Below are 18,109 nucleotides of genomic sequence, written 5' to 3'. Positions count from 1 at the left end.
ACAGAAATGGTCTGGACCTAACAGAAGCAGAAGATATTTAGAAGAGGTGGCAAGAATACACAGAAGAACTGTACAAAAAAGATCTTCACGACCCAGATAATCATGATGATGTGATCACTAGAACCAGACATCTTGGAATGTGAAGTCAAGTGGGCCTTAGAAAGCATCACTACGAACAAAGCTAGTGGAGGTGATGGAATTCCAGTGGAGCTATTTCAAATCCTGAAAGATGATGCTGTCAAAGTGCTGCGCTCAATATGCCAGCAAATTTGGAAAACTCAGCAGTGGCCACAGGACTGGAAAAGGTCAGTTTTCATCCCAGTCCCAAAGAAAGGCAATGCCAAAGAATGCTCAAACTACCGCACAATTGCACTCATCTCACCTGCTAGTAAAGTAATGCTCAAAATTCTCCAAGCCAGGCTTCAGCAATACATGAACTGTGAACTCCCTGATGTTCAAGCTGGTTTCAGAAAAGGCAGAGGAACCAGAGATCAAATTGCCAACATCCGCTGGATCATGGAAAAAGCAAGAGAGTTCCAGAAAAACATCTATTTCTGCTTTATTGACTATGCCAAAGCCTTTGACTATGTGGATCACAATAAACTGGAAAATTCTGAAAGAGATGGGAATACCAGACCACCTGACCTGCCTCTTGAGAAATCTGTATGCAGGTCAGGAAGCAACAGTTAGAACTGGACATGGAACAACAGACTGGTTCCAAATAGGAAAAGGAGTACGTCAAGGCTGTATATTGTCACCCTGCTTATTTAACTTCTATGCAGAGTACATCATGAGAAACGCTGGGCTGGAAGAAACACAAGCTGGAATCAAGATTGCTGGGAGAAATATCAAGAACCTCAGATATGCATATGACACTACCCTTATGGCAGAAAGTGAAGAGGAGCTAAAAAGCCTCTTGATGAAAGTGAAAGAGGAGAGTGAAAAAGTTGGCTTAAAGCTCAACATTCAGAAAACGAAGATCATGGCATCCGGTCCCATCACTTCATGGGAAATAGATGGGGAAACACTGGAAACAGTGTCAGACTTTATTTTTTGCGGCTCCAAAATCACTGCAGATGGTGACTGCAGCCATGAAATTAAAAGACGCTTACTCTTTGGAAGAAAAGTTATGTGCAACCTAGATAGCATATTCAAAAGCAGAGACATTACTTTGCCGACTAAGGTCCGTCTAGTCAAGGCTATAGTTTTTCCAGTAGTCATGTATGGATGTGAGAGTTGGACTGTGAAGAAGGCTGAGTGCCGAAGAATTGATGCTTTTGAACTGTGGTGTTGGAGAAGACTCTTGAGAGTCTCTTGGACTGCAAGGAGATCCAACCAGTCCATTCTGAAGGAGATCAGCCCTGGGATTTCTTTGGAAGGAATGATGCTAAAGCTGAAACTCCAGTACTCTGGCCACCTCATGCGAAGAGTTGACTCACTGGAAAAGACTGTGATGCTCGGGGGGGATTGGGGGCAGGAGGAGAAGGGGACGACAGAGGATGAGATGGCTGGATGGCATCACGGACTCGATGGACGTTGAGTCTGAGTGAACTCCGGGAGATGGTGATGGACAGGGAGGCCTGGCGTGCTGTGATTCATTGGGTCACAGAGAGTCGGACACGACTGAGTGACTGAACTGAACTGAATATGTGAACGTTACCAAGAGTAGAGCTTAAAAATTCTTATCACAGGAAGAAAAATTTTTGTAACCATGTATGGTGATGGATGTTAACCAGAATTTTGGATTAGTCATTTCAGAATAACATCTGAAACTAATAGAATAAGTCAATTATATCTTGGTTAAAAACAAACAAACAAACAAAAACAGAATGACACTTGGGTTTGGGACCTGAGAACCTGTAGACTCCAGGTCCATTTGCTGAGCTAGGAAAGAGGACTGGGGTTGGGATCAAGGGGTTTTATGTCTGTCACGTTAGATCTGAAATGGTCTAGTGGACGCCCAAGTGGGGAAATCAAGTGAGCGCTTGAACGGGTAGGTGAGAAGTCCCGGTTGTGAAGCTCAGTAGAAAGATCGTGAATCAGCATGTACATGGCACTCAAAGCCATGGGCTGGGATAATAGCATTGGGGAGAGAAGGAGCAGAATGAGGCTTGAGAAGAGGGCTGAGGACAGGGTCCTGGTCAGCCATCGTTTAGAGGCTGGGCTCGGGGAGGAAGCCAAGAGGCTGAGAAGCAGCAGCCAGTGAGGTCAGAGGAGTCAGGGAGAGGTGGCCTCCCAGAAGCCAGGAGCAAAAAGAGGGAAGCCCGGAGGGAAGCCTGCATGCAGAGGAGGGAAGGCAGGAGGGCAACGCGAGGGGGAAGAAGAGGTTGTGGCACAGACACACAGTGGAATCTTACTCAGCTACTAAAGAGAATGCATTTGAATCAGTTCTAATGAGGTGGATGAAACTGGAGCTTATTATACAGTGCGAAGTAAGTCAGAAAGAAAAACACCAAGACAGTATATTAAGGCATATATATGGAATTTAGAAAGATGGTAATGATGACCCTATATGCGAGACGGCAAAAGAGACACAGATGTAAAGAACAGACTCCTGGACTCTGGGAGGTGAGGGTGGGATGATTTGAGAGAATAGCACTGAAACATGTATATTACCATATGTGAACTGCATCGCCAGTCCAGGTTCGATGCATGAGACAGGGCACTCAGGGCCGGAGCACTGGGATGACCCTGAGGGATGGGATGGGGAGGGAGGTGGGAGGGGGGTTCAGGATGGGGGACACATGTACACCCATGGCTGATTCATGTCAGTGTATGGCAAAAACCACCACAATATTGTAAAGTAATTAGCCTCCAATTAAAATAAAAAATTTACAAAAAAAAAAAAAAAGAGGTTGTGTTTAGAGACATCCCCCTGGCTGCGGTGAGCAAGGCAAGGGGCCACAGGCAGGGAGGAGTCATCTGGTCCTGCAGGCAGGACCTCACCTGTGCCTCTCCCTGCTCCCTCAGGGCCTGTGATGACTGTGGATTAACTGAATCCTCAGTGGAGTCTCAGAATAGCTGTGTCCTCAGGACGTGCAAGGATCCAGGGCCATGCACTCCCCAGGAGGGGACTAAGGGCTATAAAAACAGGGACTCAGGGAGGCCCACAGCTATCCCCTGCTACTCAGCCTGATGTTCTCTGAGGACAGAAAGTGCAGGGTGACTTTTCAGCGTGGTTGTTGTGTGTGTGTGTGTGTGTGTGCATCAAGTGTGTAAAAATACCAAGTGTTTCCTTAGTCTTGATTTAAACTGTCCCTCATCTTCAGACTTTAAAAGGACTAAGGCACTCTCCCCGTAAAGAGTGAGGACAGTTTCAGGAACTGTCAAATCACTGCAGTGAAGCAAGTCTGAGAGAATGAGGAGAGTCTCAGAAAATGAAATAAACAGAGCGCTGGGATGGAACCGGGGCAGCAGCCGTGGGAAGTGCAGCTCAGCCCTGCCATACTCTGAGCTGTCTTCCCGGAAAGCCCTTCCCTGACCATCTGATACCACTGTCCCCAACCTTTTTGGCACCAAGACTGGTTTCATGTGAGACAGATTTTCCATGGGCTGGGGGCAAGGGTGGGGGGAGGGTGGTTTCCAGATGACTCAGGCACATTGCATTTATTGTGCCCTTTATTCCTATCGTTCCATCAGCTTCATCTTGGGCCATCAGGCGTTAGATCCCAGAGGTGGGGGACCCCTGCTCTAAAAGGTCAACCCAGCCCCTGCCTTGAACAGGTCGTACCTCCCTTCCCTGCCTTATTGTCTCTGCTTAGCACCAACCAGTATTTCTCATACTCCATGTTGTTTATTTCTCTTGTTTGTCCACTGGAATATAACTTCATGAAGGCTGGGAATTTTGTCTGTTGTATCCCCACACTTAGATCACCGGCTGGCGCACAGTTTCTCAGTAAATAATGTTTTTCAAATGAATGATTGAACTAATGATATTAGTCACTTTTTTATTTTATTTGGCCATGCCAAATAAAATAGGACTCTCACGGTATCTTAAACATATTCTATCCTGTTCTAGGATGTATCACATTGCTGTTGTTAATTATGCATCTGTCTCCTACTAGATGATGAGCCTTGTGAGAGCAGGGCTGACTCCTATGGTTCGCTGGGTCTTCCGTTGTCTGGCCCAGGCTCTAACACAAGAAAATGCATGGATGTCAGTTATGACTTGGGCTGTAGCCCAGAGACTTCGTCCTCTCCCACGTCTCTCGTGTAGTCAGGCCAGCCATCACCTTCTCTCCAGCTCCTCTGCCACTGCTCTGATTCTGGTCCCTACGCTCTCTTCTTTAAACCACCGTGAGTGTGTGTGTGTGTGTGTGTGTGTGTGTGTGTGTGTGTGTATGTGTGTGTACGCATGCACGTGCTCAGTTGTGTCCAACTCTTTGTGACCCTGTGGACCATAGCCTGCCAGGCTCCTCTGTCCGTGGGATTCTCCAGGCAAGAGTACTGGGGTGGGTTGCCATGCCCTCCTCCACAGGATCTTTCTGACCCAGGGATCAAACCTGCATCTCCTGCATCTTCTGCTTTGGCAGGTGGGTTCTCTCACCATCAAGCCACCTTGGAAGCACCATCATGGCAGACTCCAAACCATAACTTCACTGACAGCTCCCTGACAGCTGCCCAAGGCATGTTCTAAAGCAAAGGTTTGGTTAGGCCACTCCTCTGTGTGTCCTGTTAACTAGACTCAGGCCACTAGGGGATGAAGTTTAGTTTTCTCAGCCTTGGGTGTACCATCCACCCTACACTGGCCAAGTCTGTCCTCCACTGCTCCCCAGTCACACAGCCTGGCCTCCAGCAAGTTGCACGGAATGTATCTGTGCTTCCAAGCCTCTCCCACTGCGCAAGCCCTCCTCTGCAGCCCAGGTCACCCTTCTCCTATCTCTTCAGTTATTCAGCCATTCTATTATTCATTCAGCAATAGCCCTTCTTGGTGCCGGAAACTGTGCTGACCTCAGAGCTGCAGAGACAGACAAGACACAGCCCTGGTCTCGAGGTGTCCCTGTGTCTTCCCCTTTTGGGGTCACTATGGTCCTGACCCTTGTTCCACCCCCCAGAGAGGAGAGGCCCAGTCACTACCCTGTCTACAAGAAGGTCTTGGTGTCCATGAAACGGAATTGCCACTTGGTAAATTAAACTAACTGAGTGTTCTGCTCATGTTTTACTAAATCGTTGAGTTAGACTGTCCTGCCTGGTTAGGGCCTTTCTTTTCTGGGATTTTAAAAAATAATTTTATTTACTTATTTGTGGCTGTGTTGGGTCTCTGTTGCTGCACCAGCTTTTCTCTAGTTCTGGAGAGCGGGGCCACTCTCTAGCTGCAGTGTGCTGGCTTCTCATCGCGATGGGCTCCCGTGTTCCGAGCATAGGCTCTAGGCCACGCGGGCTCAGGAGTTGCGGCTCCCAGGCTCTCGAGCAGAGGCTCAGGAGGGGTGGCCCACGGGCTTCGTTGGGATTCCCAGGTGGCTCAGTGGTAAGAAATCTACCTGCCAGTGCAGGAGCCACAGAAGATGTGGGTTTGATTCCTGGGTTGGCAAGATCCCCTGGAGGAGGAAATGGCAACCCACTCCAGCATTCTTGCCTGGGAAAGCCCATGGACAGATAGGCCTGCCGGGCTACGGTCCATGTGGTTGCAAAGGGTCGGACACGACTGAGCGACCAAGCACACACGCACGGCTTAGTCGCTCCGTGGCGTATGGGATCCTCCCAGATCAGGGCTCTAACCCCCGTCTCCTTCCTTGGCGGGTGGATTCTTTACCACTGAGCCCCCAGGGGAGCCCTTGGGATTTTTTTTTAACTACTGCTCTACATCCAGTTCCCTGATGGAAAATGCCATGTTTGGTAAACTAGTATAAACTCAAGCATGACTAATATCCTTCGTGGGTAAGCCTTGCTTAGACGTAAGGACATTGTCCTTGAAGTGACATATTTAACAACTCCAGGATGTTTGCTAGATCAGATTTGGAAGATCCCCTAGAAATGCCATCATTTTTTTTTCTGTCCTCATAGGGAAAATGAGTCAGGAAGCATTCATTCAATTCTCCCTGCTCGTTTTCCATCTGCTCCTGTATGCCTCATTAAGTTCTTCATCGTGTTTAATGTCCCAGGTTCTCTTCATTTGCATTCATCTAAGGACTCAAAAATTGTAAAATGTTATGGAGGTTCAAAAAATAATTTGACTTGAAAATGCAATTATTTATGCTTTCACCTACTGTGTGAAAGGATAAAACATTATAATGATTACACTCGAGTCCCATACATCCAGGCATTAACATTGTGATCAGATTTCTTTTCCACCTGTAATTTTTCAGATGGCTCATTTTTGTTGAAAAGATAGTTCTATAGAGTAAGAGAGGGCCTTCTGATTTGATTTTTTAATCAAATTTTTGACTTGAGCTTCTGTTTCCCTGGATATTTATTTAATCTATAGTGTGTTGAATCAAGTTTTTCTTGACTCTGGAGCTCCATAGCCCCTTGACATAGTGTTTGTTTTCTACGCCGTTTTTAAAACCTTTTCTTTTGAAATTTTATCAATCTGGTTAGACAGTCAAGCTGGTGGTTTGGCAAATGTTAAGCTCTTTGCTGCTGCTGCCAAGTCACTTCAGTCGTGTCCGACTCTGTGCGACCCCATAGACGGCAGCCCAACAGGCTCCCCCATCCCTGGGATTCTCCAGGCAAGAACACTGGAGTGGGTTGCCATTTCCTTCTCCAATGCATGAAAGTGAAAAGTGAAAGTGAAGTTGCTCAGTCATGTCCGACTCTTCTCGACCCCGTGGACTGCAGCCCACCAGGCTCCTCCCATGGGATTCTCCAGGCAAGAGCACTGGAGTGGGGTGCCATTGCCTTCTCTGGTTAAGCTCTTTAGATGGTTACAATGGAAAAGCTGAAAAACAAAATAAGAAATTCTGTGATCACAGATGAAACTTTTCTAAGTGGCTGGCCAGCATTTTTGAGCCAAACCCTTTACTTTTATTAGAGTGCTCTGTGTCTCTGGCCCACTGATTATCACCATATTGTAGAGATGAGACAAAAAGGCTTATCTGGTACACCCAAACATTAATCAGAGTTTCAATTATAAAGGTATTCACCATTCAACTCTCCTGTTTACCATTGGCTTGTTAACTTTTTATAGCCAATGAAAACCCAGACCAGGATCTTGCGATTTCCTCATGAATTTGTCCTTACGAAGAGTTTACTTTGGATTGAGGCAAGGATCAGGCCATTCATGCATAAATTTATTGAATACCTGCCATTTGCACACATTTTTCTAAGTGCTCCCCACACTTAAAGCTGGGATTCATATTCTAGCAGTCTGCCTCCGGAGCCCATGCTCTTGTTTTACTAATACTTACAGCCAGGTGCTGGGGAACTGCTGGGACTGTCACAGCTCAGTGGCTCCTGGTTGGGGTGGGGCTGGGAGGCTTGATGACAGAGCAAAAGATGCTTGATCTTGATGAAGCATCGATTTAATCCCTGTGAGCAACCAGTTAGCACTTACCAAGCTATCTGGAAAGAAGAAGCACTTGAAAAAAAATAAGTGCACATATCTGTAAAGTTGTGTTACATACCTAAGAACCTGTAACATCAGACAAGTGTGATACAAATCATGCATGATTCTATTCATTTATATGCTGATGAAGTACTTCAGATATCTTTTACATGCTTGTCAAGTTACGTGTATATCATTCATTAAAATCTATTTAAAATGGCCAACATTCAGAAGTTTCTGAAATGCCTTAGAGAAGGGATTCAAGTTAAGATGCACTGTGATTCTACCAACAAGGATCTACTGTATAGCACCTGAAACTCTGCTCAATGTTAAGTGGAAGCCTGGATGGGCAGGGACATAGGGGGAGAATGGATACATGAATGTGTATGGCTGAGTCTCTTCACTGTTCACCTGAAACCATCACAGCATTGTTAATCGGCTATACCCCAATACAAAATAAAAAGTTTAAAAGGAGAAAGATACACTGTAATTCTGATTGTATTGTTTGTAATAACTCATAGTTAATAAATGTTTCTGAACATTTAGGAAGACCTCTCCTCTTCAAGTCAAACAAAAACCTCCCCAAATAAATGACAGTTTGAAATACCACCTTGGTTTGCAGATTCATGCTAAACCATCTTGTGTTTCTTCAAGCTTTGAAAAATTTACTAAAAAAAAAAAAAAATTTCTCTGCAAGAAAACCTTCCCTGGCCAACAGAGCTAACGTTTGCTCATTCTTGGATCGCCCCCTAGTGGTTTATTCGACTTAAGACTATTTCTCAGTTCAGTTGAGTTCAGTTGAGTTCAGTTCACTCAGTCGTGTCCGACGCTTTGCGACCCCTCTGCAGCACGCCAGGCCTGCCTGTCCATCACCAACTCCCCGAGTCCACCCAAATCTATGTCCATTGAGTCGGTGATGCCATCCAACTGTCTCATCCTCTGTCGTCCCCTTCTCTCCTACCTTCAATATTTACCAACATCAGGGTCTTTTCAAATGAGTCAGCTGTTCCCATCAGGTGGCCAAAGTACTGGAGTTTCAGCTTCATCATCCTTCCAATGAACATCCAGGACTGATCTCCTTTAGGATGGACTGGATGGATCTCCTTGCAGTCCAAGGGACTCTCAAGAGTCTTCTCCAACACCACAGTTCAAAAGCATCAATTCTTCGGCGCTCAGCTTTCTTTATAGTCCAACTCTCACATCCATACATGACCACTGGAATAACCAGAGCCTTGACTAGATGGACCTTTGTTGGCAAAGTAATGTCTCTGCTTTTTAATATGCTGTCTAGGTTGGTCATAACTTTCTTAAGTAAGCGTCTTTTAATTTCATGGCTGCAATCACCATCTCCAGTGATTGTGGAGCCCAGAAAAATAAAGTCAGCCACTGTTTCCACTGTTTCCCCATCTACTTCCCAAGAAGTGATGGGACCTGATGCCATGATCTTCATTTTCTGAATGTTGAGCTTTAAGCCAACTTTTTCACTCTCGTCTTTCATTTTCATCAAGAGGTTCTTCAGTTCTTCTTCACTTTCTCACATAAGGGTGGTGTCATCTGCATATCCGAGGTTATTGATATTTCTCCTGGCAATCTTGATTCCAGCTTGTGCTTCCTCCAGCCCAGCATTTCTCATGATGTACTCTGCATATATAATTTGGATCATGAAGGAAACTGAGCGCCAAAGAATTGATGCTTTTGAACTGTGGTGTTGGAGAAGACTCTTGAGAGTCCTTTGGACTGCAAGGAGATCCAACCAGTCAATCCTAAAGGAAATCAGTCCTGAATATTCATTGGAAGGACTGATGCTGAAGCTGAAACTCCATTGGAAAAGACACTAATGATGGGAAAGATTTAAAGCAGCAGGGGATGACAGAGGATGAGATGGTTGGATGGCATCACCGACTCGATGGACATGAGTTTGAGTAAACTCTGGGAGTTGGTGATGGACAGGGAAGCCTGGCGTGCTACAGTTCATGGGGTTGCAGAGTCAGACCCGACTGAGCGGCTGAACTGAATAGGTTGCTTTGGGTGTTTTTCATTTTGTCCCTTCCACACATTTTTTAATTTGCCCAGGGGACCTCTAAAGACAGTATCTTGAAATGAAAAGTGCACAATGTGCAAAGTGGCCCAGACACTCAGTGGTGATCAAGACACACTATTGATGCTGATGGTGAAATCCTTCCTTCAAATTTGTGCTCTTGCTTTTCCTCTTTGTACCATGGTACCATGTTTTCACTTGTCCACTCCTCACTGTTTTCTTGTCGTCAGCATCCCAGTAGCATGGTGCCAGCTAGCCTAAGGACGTGATAATGACATACCGGCAGTAGTGAGTTTTGAAAATGCCAATGAAAGCTGCTGGGCAGCAGCTCCATCCTCTCACTCGCATATACCAGTCACCACCCTACAGATCTCAGTCAGTCCCAGACTTCTCGGCCTTCTGGACGGCAGGAGCTGTGCCTCTCAGCCCCAGCCACGTGAGCACCATCCAAATAGCATGAGCATGGTAAGACCTGGCCAGCGTCATGGACCTGACCCTCGGTAGAACGCTGGGTCCTGTCCAATTAGTCCAGAACCAGGAAACTTAGCGCATACACATCGTGACTTCAAACGACCTTCTTTAAGAAGCAAAAGGCCAATAACTGGCTTGATTCAATAAGTAAGAGTACCAACACATTTTTTAAATAAAATTTTTTTAAGCATCTTGATAAAAAAAAATCATACTCTGATTCATTTTAATGGAGCAAAGTTCACTGACAAAGGTTGCACTGAGAATTTAGAGCAGGAAGCTTTGGGGAAGGGAGGTTGAAGCTGAAGAGGGTCCTGTCCTGGAGAAAAGAGGGGGAATTGAGAACAGTGGGCCAGGGGTGGGGGGCATAGAGTGTGGGTGCCCATTCAATGACATCTGACTCTTTGCGACCCCGTGGACTGTAGCCCGCCAAGCTCCTCTGTCCATGGGATTCTCCCAGCAAGAATGCTGGAGTGGGTTGCCATTCCCTTCTCCTGGGGATCTTCCTGACTCATGAATCGAACCCACATCTACCCGTGTCTCCCACACTGCAGGCAGATTCTTCACTGCTGAGCCACCAGAGTATTACAAAATACTGGGTATAGTTCCCTGGCTCTACAGTAAGTCCTTGTTGGTTATCGTTGTATACACAGTAATATGTACATGTTAATTCCAACTCCTGATTTATCCCTCCCACACCTCTCTTTCCCCTTTGGTAACTGTAAGTTTGTTTTCTAGGTCTGTGAGTCTCTTTTGTAAATAAGTCCGTTTGTATCATTTTTTAGATTCTACATATAAGCGATACCACGTACTTCGTCATGATTTAATCTCACCTTCCCTACCACATCACCCCTCCCAGCTCCTGCACTGAGCCAGTGGGTGCTCAGCATGAGCGATTAACTGGCAGAGACTTGGGTGGCCAGAGCTGACTGCATGCGACTCCTTGACCCTGTGTGTGATCAGAGCACCCCTAACCCAGTAAATCCAGAGAGGAGTGTCTGCTGGGCAGGGTAGTAGAAAGCCATCACTTCACTCTGAAGGCACAAGCAAACGAGGCACGGTTCCAGCTAAATGTCTACATGAACAGAACAACTCTGCAGACAGATCGGCATCACTGGGTTTCCAAAACAGGAGAAAATGTGAGCCTCTTTGGTCTCCGTGGATTGTAGCCCAAATTCTTCCTGGGAGTCACAGCTCCACGGCCTCATCGAATCTAAATATTTGCTTTAGGAGATTATAAGAAGGCTGTTAAATCATAACTGATGCACTGATTTTGTGCTTCCATGTACAGGTTATTCTTTATGTTTATTGAAATGAGGGAAAGGGTTATGTCTTTATGTCTCTTTATTCCCTGAAATGTTTCTTCCAGCCTTCCCTTTCTTTGTGTCTGTTCATTATTTTCCTTAACATGGTATCTGGATTTTATAGAATAGTTTGCAATTTAACATCTCTTTTGCTCCCTTCCCACAATGGCCCTGGTCATCACCTTCATAATCATATTTTCTTACAACTATGTATTGCTCTTCACAGTTCATAAAACACAATTCATGATCTCATGAAACCCCAGGAAGCCCCAGGAGGCCAATAAAGCAGTTGCTGTTATACACATTTTACAGGTGAAAAAACTGCCGACTAAAGTTAAATCATTTGCTCCAGCCTGCTAAGCTCGGTGGTCAAGCTGGGAATTGAACCCCACTGTCTCACTGCTTAACTCTGACCTGCAGCCACCACCCTATATCAACAAGGTCCACACTCGGGCTGGGACAGACCTTATTCAAGACTTTGGAGTTTTCTTCTCTTAAAAATTAAATTAATACTTGTCAGAGTACAATTGTTTTACAATGTTGTGTTAGTTTCCGGTGTCTAGCAAAGTGAATCAGTTATACATATCGCTACTCTTTTTTAGATTCTTTTCCAGTATAGGTCATTACAGAGTATTGAGTAGAGTTTCCCGTGTGAGACAGTGGGTCCTTATTACTTATCTAGTTTATATATAGTCGAGTGTGGATGTCAATCTCAATCTTTCATAAAACTTTAAAAAATGCAAAGGAATGAATCGTGCGACTTATAAGGGAAAATGTGTATATTAAAAGACAGTCACATATTCAGATGCTAAATAAACATTTTATGGTGCAAATTACCAGGCCCCCTTCAGACTTCCAAGATGCAGTGTCGTCATTAGCCATTACTCGCAGCAGGTGCTCAATAAACACTTTGTTGGATGGATGAACAGAGGAGTGACTGTGGGTGGGTGGGTGTGTGGATGCGGTGCTGGCCCCCTTCTGGGCGCTGGAGATACAAGGCTGATCGGGACAGGCAGGTGCCCTGCTCCAGGTCTCTTATAGACATGTGGAGACAGACTTCCCACGCAGTCTCATGATGGCTGATGAGTGTTATAATGGTACAGGTTAGCTTTATTCCAAGCCAGGGTTTGCACTGACTGATTCCTAAGGCCTACAGATACAGCAGGGCCTGAGGCGCCCAAATCTTTTAGGAAACTGTGAAGCCATCTGAACCCAGTGAAACAACAAAAATGCAATGATTCTAAAATACAGCAGGGAGTTGACAAAGCCAAAAAGAATAAAAATGTAAATATCTATAAGACGTAATATACTGACTTTGTTAAACCAACCTTATTCATTTCTGTCTTTATTATTTCCGGAAGTTTTCATTACATTTAAAAACAATTTCAAGTTAGAATTTTTCACATCACAATCTTTCAAGAGAAAGCACAAAAGCTTCCCAGGTATTACAAGTAAACCTAAATTAAAGGAGTAATGTAACCAAGTCATTTCAAAAACATAATTATAAAAAGGTTTTCAAAAAATTTACCTGAAGCAGCAGAGAGGCACAGACAACTCCGGCCCTCGCTGCCCCAAGGGTGCTGAACAGGGGCCATGACGACCCCAGCGTGTCAGCAGCACCTGCCCCCACCCCCAACCCCCACCCCCACCCCCACCCCCACCCCCACCCCCACCCCCACCCCGCCTCTGGCAGCAGGGCGCGCAGGAACCACGTGACCTCAGCCATGATGGCGGCGCCCCTCATCCGGGTACCCGGGTAGGGGGTGGCAGCAATGGCGGGGGTAGCAGCAGCTCCAGAGACAACAAGCATTGACAATGAGTTTAAAACTGTCCAAAGTCAGCGATGGCTCCGACAGACACAGTGGAGGGTAGAAAGTGCCCATTTTCAAATATAGCCAGAGGCAACTCCTGTAAAAGAAACCCAAAACTTGGGCTACAGCGCCACTAAAAAACAAAAGAAAAACAGCTAGTTGCTAACTATTGAGTTCTTAGAACCAAGTGAAAAAAAGTTTTACCTAAGAACAAAGGTGTTCATTACTTCAAATGTGCAGCACCATGAAAAGCCAGTAATGTGATATCACAAGAGGAAAATGACAATTCTCTGACCAAACAAAGTCATGAACAGACACCAACACAGTACTGTAAAGCAATTGCCCTCCAGTTAAAAATACATTTATTAAAAAATATAATGTCATGGAATAGTTCAAGGAATAAAGAATTCAAACAGCTGTCATGAAGAAACTCAACCAGTTCAGTTGCTCAGTTGTGTCCAACTCTTTGCAACCCCATGAATCGCAGCACGCCAGGCCTCCCTGTCCATCACCAACTCCCGGAGTTCACTCAGACTCACGTCCATCGAGTCCGTGATGCCATCCAGCCATCTCATCCTCAGTCGTCCCCTTCTCCTCCTGCCCCCAATCCCCCCCCCCCCCCCCCCCCCCCCGCCCCCAGCATCAGAGTCTTTTCCAATGAGTCAACTCTTCGCATTGGGTGGCCAAAGTACTGGAGTTTCAGCTTCAGCATCATTCCTTCCAAAGAAATCCCAGGGCTGATCTCCTTCAGAATGGACTGGTTGGATCTCCTTGCAGTCCAAGGGACTCTCAAGAGTCTTCTCCAACACCACACTTCAAAAGCATCAATTCTTCGCCACTCAGCCTTCTTCACAGTCCAACTCTCACATCCATACGTGACCACTGGGAAAACCATAGCCTTGACTAGACGGACCTTTGTTAGCAAAGTAATATGTCTGCTTTTGAATATGCTATCTAGCTTGGTCATAACTTTTCTTGCAAGGAGTAAGCGTCTTTTAATTTCATGGCTGCAGTCACCATCTGCAGTGATTTTGGAGCCCCTAAAAATAAAGTCTGACACTGTTTCCACTGTTTCCCCATCTATTTCCCATGAAGTGATGGGACCAGATGCCATGATCTTCGTTTTCTGACTGTTGAGCTTTAAGCCAACTTGTTCACTCTCCTCTTTCACTTTCATCAAGAGGCTTTTTAGCTCCTCTTCACTTTCTGCCATAAGGGTGGTGTCATATGCATATCTGAGATGATTGATATTTCTCCTGGCAATCTTGATTCCAGCTTGTGCTTCTTCCAGCCCAGCGTTTCTCATGATGTACTCTGCATAGAAGTCATATAAGCAGGGGGACAATATACAGCCTTGACATACTCTTTTTCCTATTTGGAACCAGTCTGTTGTTCCATGTCCAGTTCTAACTATTGCTTCCTGACCGGCATATAGGTTTCTCAAGAGGCATGTCAGGTGGTCTGGGATTCCCATCTCTTTCAGAATTTTCCAGTTTATTGTGATCCACACAGTCAAAGGCTTTGGCATAGTCAATAAAGCAGAAATAGATGTTTTTCTGGAACTCTCTTGCTTTTTCCATGATCCAGCAGATGTTGGCAGTTTGATCTCTGGTTCCTCTGCCTTTTCTAAAACCTGCTTGAACATGTGGGAGTTCACGGTTCATGTATTGCTGAAGCCTGGCTTGGAGAATTTTGAGCATTACTTTACTAGCGTGTGAGATGAGTGCAATTGTGCAGTAGTTTGAGCATTCTTTGGCATTGCCTTTCTTTGGGATTGGAATGAAAACTGACCTTTTCCAGTCCTGTGGCCACTGCTGAGTTTTCCAAACTTGCTGGCATATTGAGTGTAGCACTTTGACAGCATCATCTTTGAGGATTTGAAATAGCTCCACTGGAATTCCATCACCTCCACTAGCTTTGTTCATAGTGATGCTTTCTAAGGCCCACTTGACTTCACATTCCAGGATGTCTGGCACTAGATGAGTGATCACACCATCGTGATTATCTGGGTCATGAAGCTCTTTTTTGTAATTCTTCTGTGTATTCTTGCCACCTCTTCTTAATATCTTCCGCTTCTGTTAGGTCCATACAATTTCTGTCCTTTATCGAGCCCATCTTTGCATGAAATGTTCCCTTGATATCTCTCGTTTTCTTGAAGAGATCTCTAGTCTTTTCCATTCTGTTGTTTTCCTCTATTTCTTTGCATTGATCACTGAGGAAGGCTTTCTTATCTCTTCTTGCTATTCTTTGGAACTTCAGATGCTTATATCTTTCCTTTTCTCCTTGGCTTTTCACTTCTCTTCTTTTCACAGCTATTTGGAAGGCCTCCTCAGACAGCCATTTTGCTTTTTTGCATTTCTTTTTCATGGGGATGGTCTTGATCCCTGCCTCCTGTACAATGTCACGAACCTCATTCCATAGTTCATCAGGCACTCTATCTATCAGATCTAGACCCTTAAATCTATTTCTCACTTCCACTGTATAATCATAAGGGATTTGATTTAGGTCACACCTGAACGGTCTAGCGGTTTTCCCTCCTTTCTTCAACTTAAGTCTGAATTTGGCAATAAGGAGTTCATGATCTGAGCCACAGTCAGCTCCTGGTCTTGTTTTTGTTGACTGTATAGAGCTTCTCCATCTTTGGCTGCAGAAAATATAATCAATCTGATTTTGGTGTTGACCATCTGGTGATGTCCATGTGTAGAGTCTTCTCTTGTGTTGTTGGAAGAGCATGTTTGCTATGACCAGTGCATTTTCTTGGCAAAACTCTATTAGCCTTTGCCCTGCTTCATTCCATATTCCAAGGCTAAATTTGCCTGTTACTCCAGGTGTTTCTTGACTTCCTACTTTTGCATTCCAGTCCCCTATAATGAAAAGGACATCTTTTTGGAGTGTTAGTTCTAAAAGGTCTTGTAGGTCTTCTTAGAACCATTCAACTTCAGCTTCTTCAGCATTACTGGTTGGGGCATAGACTTGGGCATAGACTTCATAGATATTGAATGGTTTGCCTTGGAAACGAACAGAGATCATTCTGTTGTTTTTGAGATTGCATCCAAGTACTGCATTTCAGACTGTTTTGTTGACCATGATGGCTACTCCATATCTTCTAAGGGATTCCTGCCCACAGTAGTAGATATAATGGTTATCTGAGTTAAATTCACCCAAAAGGAGTTCAGTGAACTAAGGAATAAAATGATTAAACAAAAGGAATACTTTATTTTTTTATTTTTTTTTAGTATTAAGTTTTTTATTTTTTTAATTTTAAAATCTTTAATTCTTACATGTGTTCCCAAACATGAAGCCCCCTCCCTCCTCCCTCCCCATAACATCTCTGTGGGTCATCACCATGCACCAGCCCCAAGCATGCTGTATCCTGTGTCAGACATAGACTAGCGATTCAATTCTTACATGATAGTATACATGATAGAATGCCATTCTCCCATATCATCCCACCCTCTCCCTCTCCCTCTGAGTCCAAAAGTCCATTATACACAGCTGCGTCTTTTTTCCTGTCTTGCATACAGGGTCGTCATTGCCATCTTTCTAAATTCCATATATATGTGTTAGTATACTGTATTGGTGTTTTTCTTTCTGGCTTACTTCACTCTGTATAATCGGCTCCAGTTTCATCCATCTCATCAGAACTGATTCAAATGACTTCTTTTTAACGGCTGAGTAATACTCCATTGTGTATATGTACCACAGCTTTCTTATCCATTCATCTGCTGATGGACATCTAGGTTGTTTCCATGTCCTGGCTATTATAAACAGTGCTGCGAGGAACATTGGGGTACATGTGTCTCTTTCAATTCTGGTTTCCTCGGTGTGTATGCCCAGCAGTGGGATTGCTGGGTCATAAGGGAGTTCTATTTGCAATTTTTTAAGGAATCTCCACACTGTTCTCCATAGTGGCTGTACTAGTTTGCATTCCCACCAACAGTGTAGGAGGGTTCCCTTTTCTCCACACCCTCTCCAGCATTTATTGCTTGCAGATTTTTGGATCGCAGCCATTCTGACTGGTGTGAAGTGGTACCTCATTGTGGTTTTGATGTGCATTTCTCTGATAATGAGTGATGTTGAGCATCTTTTCATGTGTTTGTTAGCCATCCGTATGTCTTCTTTGGAGAAATGTCTATTTAGTTCTTTGGCCCATTTTTTGATTGGGTCGTTTATTTTTCTGGAATTGAGTTGCATAAGTTGCTTGTATATTTTTGAGATTAGTTGTTTGTCAGTTGCTTCATTTGCTATTATTTTCTCCCATTCAGAAGGCTGTCTTTTCACCTTGCTGATATTTTCCTTTGTTGTGCAGAAGCTTTTAATTTTAATTAGATCCCATTTGTTTATTTTTGCTTTTATTTCCAGAATTCTGGGAGGTGGATCATAGAGGATCCTGCTGTGATTTATGTCTGAGAGTGTTTTGCCTATGTTCTCCTCTAGGAGTTTTATAGTTTCTGGTCTTACATTTAGATCTTTAATCCATTTTGAGTTTATTTTTGTGTGTGGTGTTAGAAAGTGATCTAGTTTCATTCTTTTACAAGTGGTTGCCCAGTTTTCCCAGCACCACTTGTTAAAGAGAGTGTCTTTACTCCATTGTATATTCTTGCCTCCTTTGTCAAAGATAAGGTGTCCATAGGTGCGTGGATTTATCTCTGGGCTTTCTATTTTGTTCCATTGATCTATATGTCTGTCTTTGTGCCAGATGGAAATTCAAAAAGAATCAAACAAATTCTGGAGCTGAAGCATACAACAAATTAGATAAAGAGTGCACTAGAAAGCATTGCAAATAGAGAAAATCACGTGGAAGAAAGAATTAGCAAGCTCAGCGATAGAGATCTAGATATGATTCAGGTAGAAGAGTGGAGAGAACAAAGATCTAAAGGAAAAAAGAAATTCTAAGCAAACTGTCTGACTCCATTAGGAAGGACGCCATAAGGAAAACGGGTACGCCAACAGAAGGAGAGAGGGAGAAGGGAGCAGAGAGTTCATCTGAAGAAATCATAGGGAC

The sequence above is a fragment of the Budorcas taxicolor genome, chromosome 25, assembly GCF_023091745.1.
Source record: "Budorcas taxicolor isolate Tak-1 chromosome 25, Takin1.1, whole genome shotgun sequence".
Taxonomy (NCBI): domain Eukaryota; kingdom Metazoa; phylum Chordata; class Mammalia; order Artiodactyla; family Bovidae; genus Budorcas; species Budorcas taxicolor.
Note: the sequence above shows the minus strand (reverse complement) of the source record.